This window comes from Heterocephalus glaber, unplaced genomic scaffold (genome assembly GCF_053883595.1).
Source record: "Heterocephalus glaber isolate CG9 unplaced genomic scaffold, H.glaber_assembly_v1.0 deba00001479, whole genome shotgun sequence".
NCBI classification, from domain to species: Eukaryota; Metazoa; Chordata; class Mammalia; order Rodentia; family Bathyergidae; genus Heterocephalus; species Heterocephalus glaber.
Window position 1 is genome coordinate 12682502 of NW_028258316.1, and position 13096 is coordinate 12695597.

Below are 13096 nucleotides of genomic sequence, written 5' to 3' on the forward strand. Positions count from 1 at the left end.
AACAGTTAAGTAATGAATATGAAAATATCTGTACAGTTATCAGCTCATAGCAATGAAGTTAAATATCTTTCCTTTAATACAAGCAATTTCTCAAGGACTAAAGAAGAACACTGTACTATTGCAGACACAAGCATAGCATATCACATATATCTGGTGGATCAGGAGAATATCCTTTTTTATCTCAAAATAAATATAGTTGCATTAACTCTGCTGAAATTCTGCTACAACTCAGTTCAGGTTGCCTGTACTTCCTAATGTCTTGTGTCAGGTCAATTATTCAGCCCACACCCAGAGAAATTGAACCCCCTTATCAGAATGGGCTAATCACCCATAATCTTTGCACCACCTGCATGGCCACTAAAAATCTGGAAACTTACTGTTATGCCTAATACTTTGTTGACCTTTCTAAGACCTAGAAGGCTTCAATCAAGTTTCTGTTCACAGTTTAAAATATGTATCTGATCTGTCTGGATCATTGTCCAGGCCTTTTCCAGAAAGGCATTTCATTTCATTTTGTGACCAAGTACAGTCACTTTGAAATCAAAAAATCTGTGCCTAGTTGCAATCACTCAAAGATAACTAAAAATTTTTTGAAAATGGTAAGAAATTTAGAACTATTCATGAGAGTAGTTAAGGAAAGGATTGGGAAATGTTTGTCAATGAGTACTAAGTTATAGATAGGAAAAACAAATTCTGGGGCTTTATCACTCTTAGGGTGGCTATACATAATGATAAAATACTATACATGTCTAAAAAGCTAGAAAAGGATTCTGAATTGTTTCACACAAAGAAGTGATAAATGTTTGAGGAAATAGATTTGCTTTCCCCAACTCAAACATTTTGCGCTGTATGCAAACATCACATGGTACCCAACAAATAGTATGACATTTATATCTCAAATAAAAATAAGTGAAAAAGAAAAAAGAAAAAAAGTAAGTGAAAAGGGACCAGGGATTTAGCTGAGTGGTTCTGGCACCTGGCTCACAAGCACAAGGTCCCAAGTTCAATCCCTGGTACCAAAAAAAAAAAAAAGTGAAAAGGGAACAAAGAACAAAAATGAAACTAGAGAAGTCTGCAGAAGCCACAGCAAGATCCCCAGCCATATGGAACACACAGATCCAGCCAGCTCCCCCGGCAGCAATCCACTGGACACCACCCCTCCCCACCCACTCCGCTCCTCGGGCCTTTTGGCTGTACTGGCATCTGGTTCTACATTACAAAGACGCAGATGACACCAGACCACCAGAACACTGTACTGGGTAAGTTGGAGTCATCATCACCTCCCATCAGAACCGGGACTATCTTCAGGGGAAGGGCAGCTGGAATCTGCAGTAAAACACTGCAGGGTTCCACCCTACAAGAGGACAGGGGGCTCAACTCGAGACTTGCTGCAAGAAATCTCCCTGAGGGCCAGGGATTTAGCTCAGTGGTTTCACCGCCTGCTACACAAGTGCAAGACCCAAGTTCGATCCCCGGTACCAAAAAACAAAAAAAAGAAAAGAAATCTCCCAGAGTCTCACAGGTCTGTGACTGGCTTTTGAGACTTGTTGACTTATATTTGCACACTGCTACCCATGTTGTCTATTGCGACAACAGAGACATAACCTGAAAGAGGCCCTTCATTTTCATTTTTATTTGCAAAATTAGTAGTATTGGTTTATTTTTTCTCTTTTCTTTTCTTTTTCTCCTCTTATCTTTAATTTTTTTCCTACTCTTTGCAAATATTTGTTTTGTTCTCCTTTTTTCTTTTCTTCTTCTTTCTTTTCTCTTTCCTTTCTCTCTCTCTTACTCTCAATCTCTTGCTCTCCCATATTGTTCATCTCCCTTTTTGTCCCTGTTCTGGCCCTCATTTGGAGTTCTTCTTCATTTTTCTATTATTCTCTTTTCCCATCTTGCCTGTGTCCTCTGGCCTCACTGCCAACCTTCCCCTATCCTTCTACCTACCTATCCCTCCATCCCCAACTCTTTCTAACTCCCCATCCTGAAGGGTACAGTTGTTATATTGAAGAGTTTATTCACTATATGTTGGGTTGGTCCTCGATCTTGATTTAATTCACACAGCTAAAGGTGACAGATTAATAACTACCACAAAATGTCATTTTCTAGGATGTACTTGAAGCAATGGTGTGGCTGATTGTACCACTTGGGCTAAGGTGTTGGTATTGATCTAGTGATTGATCCTTCCTGGCATAAGGAAAATGAGATAGCCTTAGAGTCATTAGACACTCAAAACTTAAAGAACAGCTATATCTGAAGTCAACTCTGAGAAGCAATCATTCCATAAGGGTTCTAATTACAAGCAAGAAAGACACTTACAATAAGCAATTTCAAAGTATCAAGCCAGGAGTTAAACCAAGAACCATATGAAAAACAAAAATGAGAAGACATTTAAGCAAGGCACAAACTCAGATTACACCCCACCAAGGGTAAACCCCAAGGGAAATGAGGTGGAAAAGTCTGATAACCAACCACCTGGACACCCTGAACTCATAGCACAGGAAGTAACAAAACAGATACATGAGGCTCTAGAAAAATTCAAAGCAGAAATAATCTCCCAGATATCTGCAGAGATGGTGAGCAGAGTGAAAGACATGATTAGAGGATCTAGAACAGAAACAGATAAAAAAAAAAAAAATACATGAGCTCAGAAACATGCTGGAAGCCATAAATACCCAGCATAAGAAAGAAATGGAAACCATGATTGCCCAGCATGAGAAAGAAAAGGAATCCATGAAACAGATTCAAACCGATATTCAGGAGATCAAATACTCCATTGAAAGAAGCTACGGCAAGTTAAGGGAATCTGAAGATAGAATATCAGATATAGAAGACAGGATCGTGGTTAAAGACCATGAAAACAGAGATTTCTTAAAAATAGTAAGGGACCACTAGAAATCAATCCAACAACTGCTAGACGATGCAAAAAAAAAAATCACAAGACTGATAGGAGTCCATGAAAATATTGGAGAAACCACAATTGACATAAAAAAAAAAACTGTTCACAAAAGTAATAGTGGAAAACTTCCCAGACACAGGTAGACAATTGAACATACAGATAAGTGAGATGTATAGAACTCCAACTAGCCATGATAAAAAAAAAATCTACATCTAGACATATAATAGTCAAGATCCCAGAAACCCAACTGAAAAACAAAATCCTACAAGCAGTTAGAGAAAAGAAACAAATCACCTACAAAGGAAAGCCCATCAGAATCACAGCAGACTTCTCAACACAAACTCTCAAGTCAAGGAGAGCCTGGAGTGAAGTATTTCAAGCCCCAAAAGAAAATGACTTCCAACCCAGACTGTTGTATCCTGCAAAATTATCTTTCAAAATTGATGGGGAAATTAGGTACTTCCACGACAAAAAACACCTGAGAAATTTCATGAACACCAAACCAGCACTATAAGCAATTCTAAACAATATCCTAAAAAAATCAATGAAGGTCACAATTGCATGAGGCCCAACAGAGGGAAGCCACCAGGCAAGGCAAGACACTAAAGGGAAAGGGGGAAAAATAAGAAATAAAGGAGACAAGAAAAGTAAAACATCACGACAAGGATGAATCAATATCTTTCAATTATAACCATCAATGTTAATTGCTTCAATTCACAAATCAAAAGAAATAGACTGGCAGAATGGATTAAGAAGCAAAATCCAACAAATACTGTATACAAGAAACATACCTAACTCAAAAAGAAACCCATAGACTGAAAGTAAAAGGATGGAAAACAGTTCTCCACACCACAGGAACCCAGAAGAAAGGAGGGGTAGTAATCTTATTTGCAAACAAAGCAGATTTCAAGCCAAAACTAATTAAGAGAGATGAAGATAGTCACTACACCCTTGTGAAGGGCACAATCCAAGAGGAAGAGATGACAATCCTAAATATACATGCACCAAATACGAATGCCCCCAACTACACAAAACAAATATTAATGGACATAAAAAACCAAATAAACAATAACACAATTGTAGTGGGGGAACTCAATACCCCACTATCACAAATAGACAGATCATCTAGACAAAAGTTAGCAAGGAAATTCTGGAACTGAGCCAAGCTATTGAACAAATGGACTTAAATGATGTATACAGAATGTTCCACCCAACAAAATCAGAATACACATTCTTTTCGGCTACACACAGGTCATTCTCCAGAATAGGCAACATGCTAGCTCATAGGACATGTCTAAATAAATGTAAAAGAATTGAAGTTACCCCCTGTATATTGTCAGACCATAGTGCAATTAAATTGAGGTGAATAACATAAGAAACTGCAAAGACACCACAAACACATGGAAACTGAATAACACCCTCTTGAACAACCAATGGCTCACAGAAGAAATTAAACAGTTTCTAAAAGTAAATGAAAATGCCAGTACAACATACAGGAATCTATGGGATGCAAAGAAAGCAGTTCTACATGGGAAATTCATAGCAGTGAATGCTCATATTAGGAAATCAGAAAAAACTCAGATAAATACACTAATACAAAACCTCAAGCTCCTACAAAAAAAAGAACATAACAAATCCAATGCCCGTACAAGAGAGGAAATTATAAAGACCAGAGCAGAAATCAATGCAATGGAGACTAGGAGAACAATACAAAAAAAAATCAATGAATCAAAGAGTTGGTTTTCAGAAGAATAAATAAAATCTAAAAATCTTTAGCCAACCTTATCAAAAAATGGAAAGAAAAGGCACAAATATAGGCAATTAAGAATGAAAAAGGTGAAGTCACAACAGATCCAACAGAAAACCAGAGGATCATCAATACCTACTTAAAGAACCCCTACTCCAATAAAATGGAAAACACAGAAGAAATGGGCAGATTCCTAGATACATACAAATTGCCAAAGTTAAATGAAGAAGATATAGAAATTCTAAACACCCCAATTACAATGAGTGAAATTGAAAATGTAATAAAAAATTTACCAACAAAGAAAAGCCGAGGTCATGACGGGTTCACTCCTGAAATCTACAAGACACTTAAAAAAGAACTATTGCCATTACTCTTTAAACTCTTCAAGGAAATTGAAAGGGAGGCAATACTTCCAAATTCATTCCTCGAAGCAAGTGTTACTTTGATTCCAAAACTAGGGAAAGACCCAACCCAAAAAAAGAACTACAGGTCAATCTCCCTAATGAACCTAGATGTAAAAATACTCAACAAGACAACAAGATACTGGCATACAGAATACAGGGTGTCATCAAGAAGATCACACACCCTGATCAAGTCGGATTTATCCCAGGGATGCAAGGATGGTTCAACATTCACAAATCAATAAATGTAATACACTACATTAACAGAGTCAAGGACAAAACCATATAATCATCTGAATAGATACAGAAAAGACATTCAACAAAATCCAACACCCATTCATGATAAAAACCTTACAGAAAATTGGAATAGAAGGTCTTTATCTCAACCTGATTAAGGCTATCTATGAAAAACCAAGAGCCAACATCATACTAAACAGTCAAGAACTGAAAACTTTCATGCTAAAATCAGTAACAACACAAGGATGCCCACTATCATCACTCCTGTTCAATATTGTTCTGGAAACCTTAGCCACAGAAATTAGAAAAGAGAAAGAAATAAAAGGAATAAAGATAGGAAAGGAAGAAGTTCAACTCTATTATTTGCTGATGATATACTTTACATTGAAGATCCAAAATACTCCACCAAAAGACTTCTAGACTTAATTAACAGATTCAGTTGAGTAGCTGGATACAAGTTCAGTACTCAAAAAACAATAACCTTCTTGTACACAAATAACAGACTCACTGAGAGAGAAAGTAGGGAAACAATTCCTTTTACAATAGTATCCAAAAAAATGAAATATCTAGGAATCAATCTAACAAAGGAAGCAAAAGACCTCTACACTGAAAACTACAGCACTCTGAAAAAAGAGATCAAAGAGGATACAAGAAAATGGAAAGACATCCCTTGCTCCTGGGTAGGAAGAACCAGTATAGTGAAAATGGCCATACTTCCAAAACTACTATATAGATTCAGTGCAATGCCAATTGAAATCCCAACAATATACTTCACAGTATGAGAGAAAACACTCCAAAAATTCATTTGGAACCATAGGAGACCTAGAATAGCTAAAGCAATTCTAGGCAACAGAGACATGGCTGGGTGTATCACAATCCCCAACTTGAAACTATACTACAAAGCTACTGTGATAAAATCAGCATGGTACTGGCAAAGGAACAGACCCGAGGATCAGTTGAATAGATTAGAAGATGCAGAAACAACTCCAGACATGCTCAGCCATCTCATCTTTGACAAAGGACCCAACCACCATCATTGGAGGAAAGATAGCCTATTTAATAAATGGGGTTGGAAAAACTGGATTTCAACCTGCCAAAGATTAAAACTAGACCCATACCTATCACCATGCACTAAACTAAGATCAAAGTGGATTAAACAGCTAAATATTAAGACAGAAACACTAAACTTGCTGGAAGATAAGTTAGGTAGAACTCTTGAAGACATTGGCATAGGAAAAGACTTCATGAACAAAACCTCAGCAGCACGGGAACCAGCAGAAAGATAAACAACTGGGATCGCATCTTATTAAAAAGCTTCTACACTGCAAAACAAACCACCAACAGAGCTAAGAGACAACCTACAATATGGGAAAAAAAGTTTAGTAGCTATACCTCAGACAAAGGAATATTATCTAGAAGAAATAAAGAATTGAAAAAAATCAGATCCCCCAAATTCAAAGACCCAATTCAAAAATGGGCACCTGAAATGAACAGACATTTCTCAGACAAGGAAGTAAAAGCAGCAAACAAATATATGAAAAAATGTTCAACATCACTGGTCATTCGAGAGATGCAGATGAAAACAACACTGAGATTCCACCTCACCCCACAAAGAATGGCTGCTATCAAGAAATCAACAAATAACAAATGCTTGGCGGGGTTGTGGGGAGAAAGGAACCCTTCTCCACTGTTGGTGGGAGTGCAGACTGATGCAACCACTGGGGAAGTCAGTATGGAGATACCTCAAATAACTAGTACTAGAGGGCCCATTTGACCCATCTATTTCCCTGCTGGGTATCTTCCCAAAAGAATTAAAAGAATCATACCACAGTGATATATGTGCACCCATGTTCATAGTGGCACAGTTTGTAATAGCTAAAGCTTGGAAACAGCCCAAGTCCCCATCAACTGGAAACTGGATAAAGAAAATGTGGTATTTTTATAAAATGGAGTACTACTCAGCCATAAAGAATGAAAAACTAGAATCATTTATAGCTAAATGGATGCATATCGAGGCCATACTCTTAAGTGAAATAAATAGGACACACATATGTAAATACTGAATAGTTTCTCTAGTGTGAGAAACTGATAGTGTAAACAAGGGTTAAAATTATTAAAATGAATAATTGATAATTTGAAATAGAAAAAAAGATCCAAAGACAAAGGAGTGAAGGGAGGGGAAGGGGAAAGGAAAAGAGGGAAAGGAAAAAGTATGAGAAAAGAAAAAAAAATGGAAATGAAATCTATGTAAATAGGGAAGGGTGGAGGGGGTGAAGGGTGCACAGGTAATGGGGAAAAAAATAAGAACCAAGATATATCATGTACAGGTACAGACACCCAATGATAAATGTAAACGAACGGTATACCTAAATATAAGAACTAAAAAAAAAATTTAAAAAAAGCAGAAGTTAAGATGCTGCTGCAGTTTTTGGTTAAACTACACATTCAAGAAATTTGTAAAACAGTGCCTCTCTTCAATATTTCTTTCTGTTTTTGAAAGTCATTTTTCATAAAATGTTATTTTATGTTAATCAGCAATGAGTTTATTATTATTTAAAATGAACTAGTAGGGCCAGGGATTTAGCTCAGTGGTTTTGCTGCCTGCTGCACAAGGACCCAAGTTTGATCCCCGGTACCAAAAATAAATAAATAAATAAATAAATAAATAAATCAACAAACAAATAAATAAATATAAAAATAAAGTAAAATGAACTAATATTTTTTGATAAAAGAAAATGTGGTGTATATACACATAGTGGAGTATTATTCAGCCATAAAGAAGAATTAAATCATGTCATTTACCAGACAATGAATGAAAGTAGAGGTCATCATGTTAAGCCAGACTCAGAAAGTCAAATATGCATGTTTTCTCTCATATGTGGAAACCAAAAAAAAAAATTTTAAAGATAATATGGAAATAGAAGGGAGATGCAGAAGAGGAAGCAGATTGGAAGAAGGAAGGAAATGGTGAGGTGAAATGATCAATGTTCTGTGCTTGTATTAATATGCCACAATGAAACATTATTCTGTGTAACTAATACTCACTAATAATTTTTAGAAAGGACTGCTTTTACTCTGAAATGTTCACCCCTTCCCCAAACTGCCATGCCAAAAAGATTTTTTTTACCAACAACTTCTGTAGTCAGGAAAAGAGGGCCTGAAATAGATAAGCACTTTCCTGAGCATTCAGGATAACTTCCCAGGAGGCTCGCTTCTGTCTCACTGCACAGGGAACAGCAGAGAAATCATCAGAGCCAGACCATCTAGAGTCATCTAGGGAAAAAGAGGGTAAAGGGCTCACAGTGACTGGTGGTTGGATCTGGCCAGAGAGACCAGCCAACCACATCTCCCAGCAAACAGTTGAGCTGCTCACTCCCAGGAGCGTGGTTGGCAGTTCTGCCTGGGTGGAGTCCCAGCCAGCCACCCACCTAGCCTTGCATCCCAACCTGAGGCTCCTAAGGCAGGGAGGACAGCCAGAGACTCTATGTTTCTGCAGAGCATAACCTGTGGCTCTGCCTGACGTGGGAACCTGAACTGGTCCAGCCTATGACCCTGTACAGGAAGGGAGATAACTTGTGACCCTGCACGACTGCAAGGCACAGTGTCTGGATCTACCCAAATAGAGAGCACAAGGAACAACCCTAAATATATTCAGTGCCCACTTTTAGGCCCCTTCCAGGGAGAAAGCAAACTCATTACCCCCACATTTCTATGGGACATAACTTCTTTCCCTGTCTGACCACAGAGAAAATTGACTGGACCTACTACAGTGAGGAATTCAACCAGTGACCCTGCACAACCATAGGACATAGCTCAAGGTCACACCTAGGCCTAGATTCCAGCCTATAGACTCATACAACTGTATGTCATAGCTATGTTCTCATCTAATCACAGAGGCCAGAATTTGGTCCCACATGAATGCTGAGTTCAGCCACCAGCACCATGTAGCTGGGCAATATAAGCCTGGAATCCTACCATACCAAAGGTAATTGTGGAGCCAAGCCTGTGGACTTGCCCAACTATAGAGTTATCCTACTCTTTAAATCTTAAAGTTTACTCATCACTGAGACAAAATACCCAACAACCAAAACTTAAAGGAGGAGAACTTTATTTTGGCTCACATTTTAGAAGTTTTAGTATGATCAGCAAGCAGCATGGTGGGAGGGTTTGGATGGAGGAAAGCTTCTCACCTTATGGCAGACAGGAAGCAGGGAGATGAATGGAGGAGCCAGGAAGGGAGACAAACCCTTCCCATGATCTGCCTCTTCTGACCAGGCCCTACTTCCCAATACCATGCCAGCTATAGCAGCCCATAATCCAATCAGCCTCCCTAGGCCTCCACCTCAAAGCATATGAGGCTTTGGGGAGACATACAGATATAAACCATAGCAAGAGGCCAACTAGTAGTGGCACCTGGCCAAGGAGGTGATTGTGGAGCAGGCTAGCCACCCTGCCTGACAGCACAGCCCTGCCAGTAGTCTCTCCTAACATGGAGCCTACTGAACATGGAGCCCAGCCAGCAGCTCTGCCTGCCAGTGAAGCCCAGGCACCGGTCTTACCTTACCACAGAACACAGATAGTAGCTCCATTTGAGATCAGAGCACAGGCAGCAATCCTGTCCAAATAGAGAACCCAAAAGCAAATCCTGGCTGGCTATGACCATTACCTGCTGGACCACTCTGAACTAATCCAGATTAATCACTGAAGGTCCTTGTAAAGTCTGCCTATGAAGCTGGAAACTGTGGCCATTTTTTTCAAACAGATGCCAAAGCAAAGATATGAGAATCATGAAAAATCTAGGAAATATGATGCCACCAAAGAAAATTAATAAAGCTCCAACAATAGAGCCTAAAGAAAAGGACTCATCACAATTAAATTCTCAAAAGTCAAAGAAAAGAACTCTGAAAGGAAAGAGACTAAAACACCAGGCATGATGGTGCAAGCCTGTAATCCCAGAACCCAAGAAAACAAAAAATCAAAAAAACAAAAAAAGAAAGAGACTCATCACATTCAAGGAAGATCCCATAAGGCTACAAGGAAATGTTTGCCTAGTATATGCTAGGCCCTGGGTTCAAGTTCCAGTACAAAAAAAAATCTATACAGAGATTTTACACCAGAAAATTTGCAGACAAGGAGTTAGTAGAAAGACATTTGCAATATATTGAAAGGAAAAACTCTGAAAACTGAGAATGGTATAATACTAGCAAAGTTGTACTTCAGAATGAAGGAGAGGTAGACTTTTGCAGACAAACAAGAACTGAGGCAGTCCATCAACATCAGACTTGCCTGAAAAGAAAGGCTAAAAAGAGTTCTGGGAAGATGGCAGAGCAGTAAGCAGCAACAAATCAGGTCCTCCAAGATTCAGAATCCAGATACTAGAAAGTGACAACTTGGGGAAGAGAAGAAGGAGGGAGGTGGATCCCCACGACCCAGGGAGGATCTGAAGGAAAAATTGAAACCATCAGAGAAAGTGAGGAGACAGACCACAGCACAGAAAGAGGAGGCAAACTGCACTCCCCTGCCCCAGCTCGTGGTGTGACAGAGGAGTACGGAATCTGCAGACGAGTAGTAAGGGTGGGCGAGTCCAGAGGGCTCCAGGGAGAAACACACCAGTGAAGAGGAGCAGTGGATGATGTGCTCTGCAAGTCAGTGAATGACTCCAGTCCAGGCTCACAGACATGTTCCCTGGAGTTGGTGCTTGGTTGGACGTCTTTTTAGGGAGGGGCCAGCTGAACCCCAGACTCAGAGAAGCTGTGAGTTGGCTTTGTTGCAGGGCTCCCAGTGTTGAAATCCCACAGCAACTGGGTGATGGATGGCCGTGGGAGACGTCTAGGGTCTGGGAGCTGGGGACGGGCCAGTGAGGGACACCCAGAGTGTTGCTGGCTAAAGACTCAGGCCCAAGCTCCACAGCTGGGGGTCAGGATCAGCCTGAACTTCTGTGGAGCTGAAGGCACTAGAATCGGAGCCTCATCCCAACCCCACTGCAGGCTTGCTGGGATTATCCAGCCCGCTGACCTAATCCTACTACAGACTTACTGGGATTACCCTGCACAGAAATGAGCTCTGATTTGGACACTACCAGATTCCAGAAGATAACCACAGGCTTAAAATCACAGAGAACTTTTTTTTCTTTTTTTTTTCATTTTCTTGGGGGAGGTTGTTGATGTTGTTTTGTTCATTTTTTTTCTTGATTGTTTGCGTTTGTTTTTTCGTGGGTGTGAAAATTGTTTTTAGTTTTTTTGTTTTGCTTCATTCTTGTTTTTATTTTATCTCTTTTCTTCTCTCTTCACCAGTTTCCTGAAGCTTGAGTGATCTTCTTTCACCCTTCAGCCTTCTTTCTAATCTTTCTCTTGTTATATTTCTCTATTTTTCCCTCTTACCACTTTTAAATTCTCTCCCATGAGGGTAAAATCACTCTGTTAAGTGGACTTTCACTGTATATAATTTTCTGATTGGTTTTAAGTTATGTAACTTAAACTTAAGTTATATAAATTCTGATTGGTTTTAAGTTATATTGGTTTTTGTTATATAACTATAAAGCTTGTAGCTCTGGTTAAAGGTGGCAAATTAAGTTATCACAGTTTGTCATTTTCTGGACTGTGCTTGAAGCTATTGTTATCACTGGTTATCACTACTTTAGCCAAAGTGACATAGTTGTTGTTCTTCCTTGTATGCCAGTACCGAAATTGTCTGGGAATCATAAACAATATCATAGCCTACCATAAGCAATTTACAAACATCAACACAGAAAACAAATCTTAAAAAATAGAAAATGAGAGGGGCCAGGGATTTAGCTCAGTGGCGCCACACCTGCCTTGCAGTTCAATCCCTGGTACCAAAAACAAGAAAATGAGAAAACACAGAAGCAAGATGCAACCCCAGACCTCCAGCTTGCCCAAGGAAAATCCAGGGGGGATTGAGGTGGAAGAAATCAAAAGAAATGCTAAAGAAAGTTCTTTAAGTTGAAAGAAAAGAATGCTAATTAGTAATATTAGAAACATGAAACTAGTAATAAAAAGTACAGAGTAAAATTCAGATTTTTCTGAAGGCAGTAGGTAAATCAGAAAAAAAAGTTAAAACTATTAAGTGACGTGAACCACATGGCACAATGGTTCTCCCCCCTCACTCCCCACCTCTACAGAAATCCAACTAGCAACTATCCACAGACAAATAATACCCTGAATATTCCAGAACTTGAAAGTCAGGCTGATCCTTTGGATCACAAAACCAGAAGAGCTATGATTCAACAATAAGAGGAATGGATCTCTTTATATTGCCTACTACAAACCAGCACAGTGCTACAGATGGAGAATTTCTCAGTACTCACGATTTCTATGCTTGCAAAAGGGAGCTGAAGGCAGACATTCTGCTTCCCCATCATTCTGGGACCCTTCACCAGAGGCCTATTCTGTCTCATCTGATGGGAAATGGGCGGCGGGGACAAAGAATAGGACAGGGGATCTCAGCAAAAAGCATATGGATCTCTGAGGTTGCTCTACATTCTAGCCAAGCTCCACCACACCAGAAATCAGCCAACAGCATCAGGCTGCAGGCAGCACAGTCAGTGAGCTTGCCAGGCTTGAATCCCCAGCTGGCTTTTCTGCACATTCCAGACGTTTTTGTTGAATCTTTCCTGGTTGATTCTAACCAGATGATTCTAACCTTCAGTCTTGACTGAAGTCAAGACTCCAGGCAGGGTGGTGCTGGCCGTAGCAGTCCTGAGCTTAGGGCTCCCTCTAGGGGAACAGTGGTGAACTCCAAGTAAATTTTGACGTTTGGTTAACAGTGTGCTAATAGGGTCCTTCTAACAATGAA

The 13096-nt window shown here is 39.5% G+C and overlaps 1 protein-coding gene across 1 annotated transcript in view; it reads right to left on the minus strand.

The window, feature by feature from the left end:
* LOC101722068 (olfactory receptor 1J21-like) overlaps nt 1–12808 on the minus strand; it is a 77797-nt gene extending 64989 nt beyond the window's left edge. Inside the window, exon 1 of the mRNA XM_004849636.3 lies at nt 12609–12808. The gene's annotated coding sequence lies outside the window, so the exon portion shown is untranslated. The remainder of the gene's footprint in view (nt 1–12608) is intronic.
* Between the last annotated feature and the right edge of the window lie 288 nt (nt 12809–13096).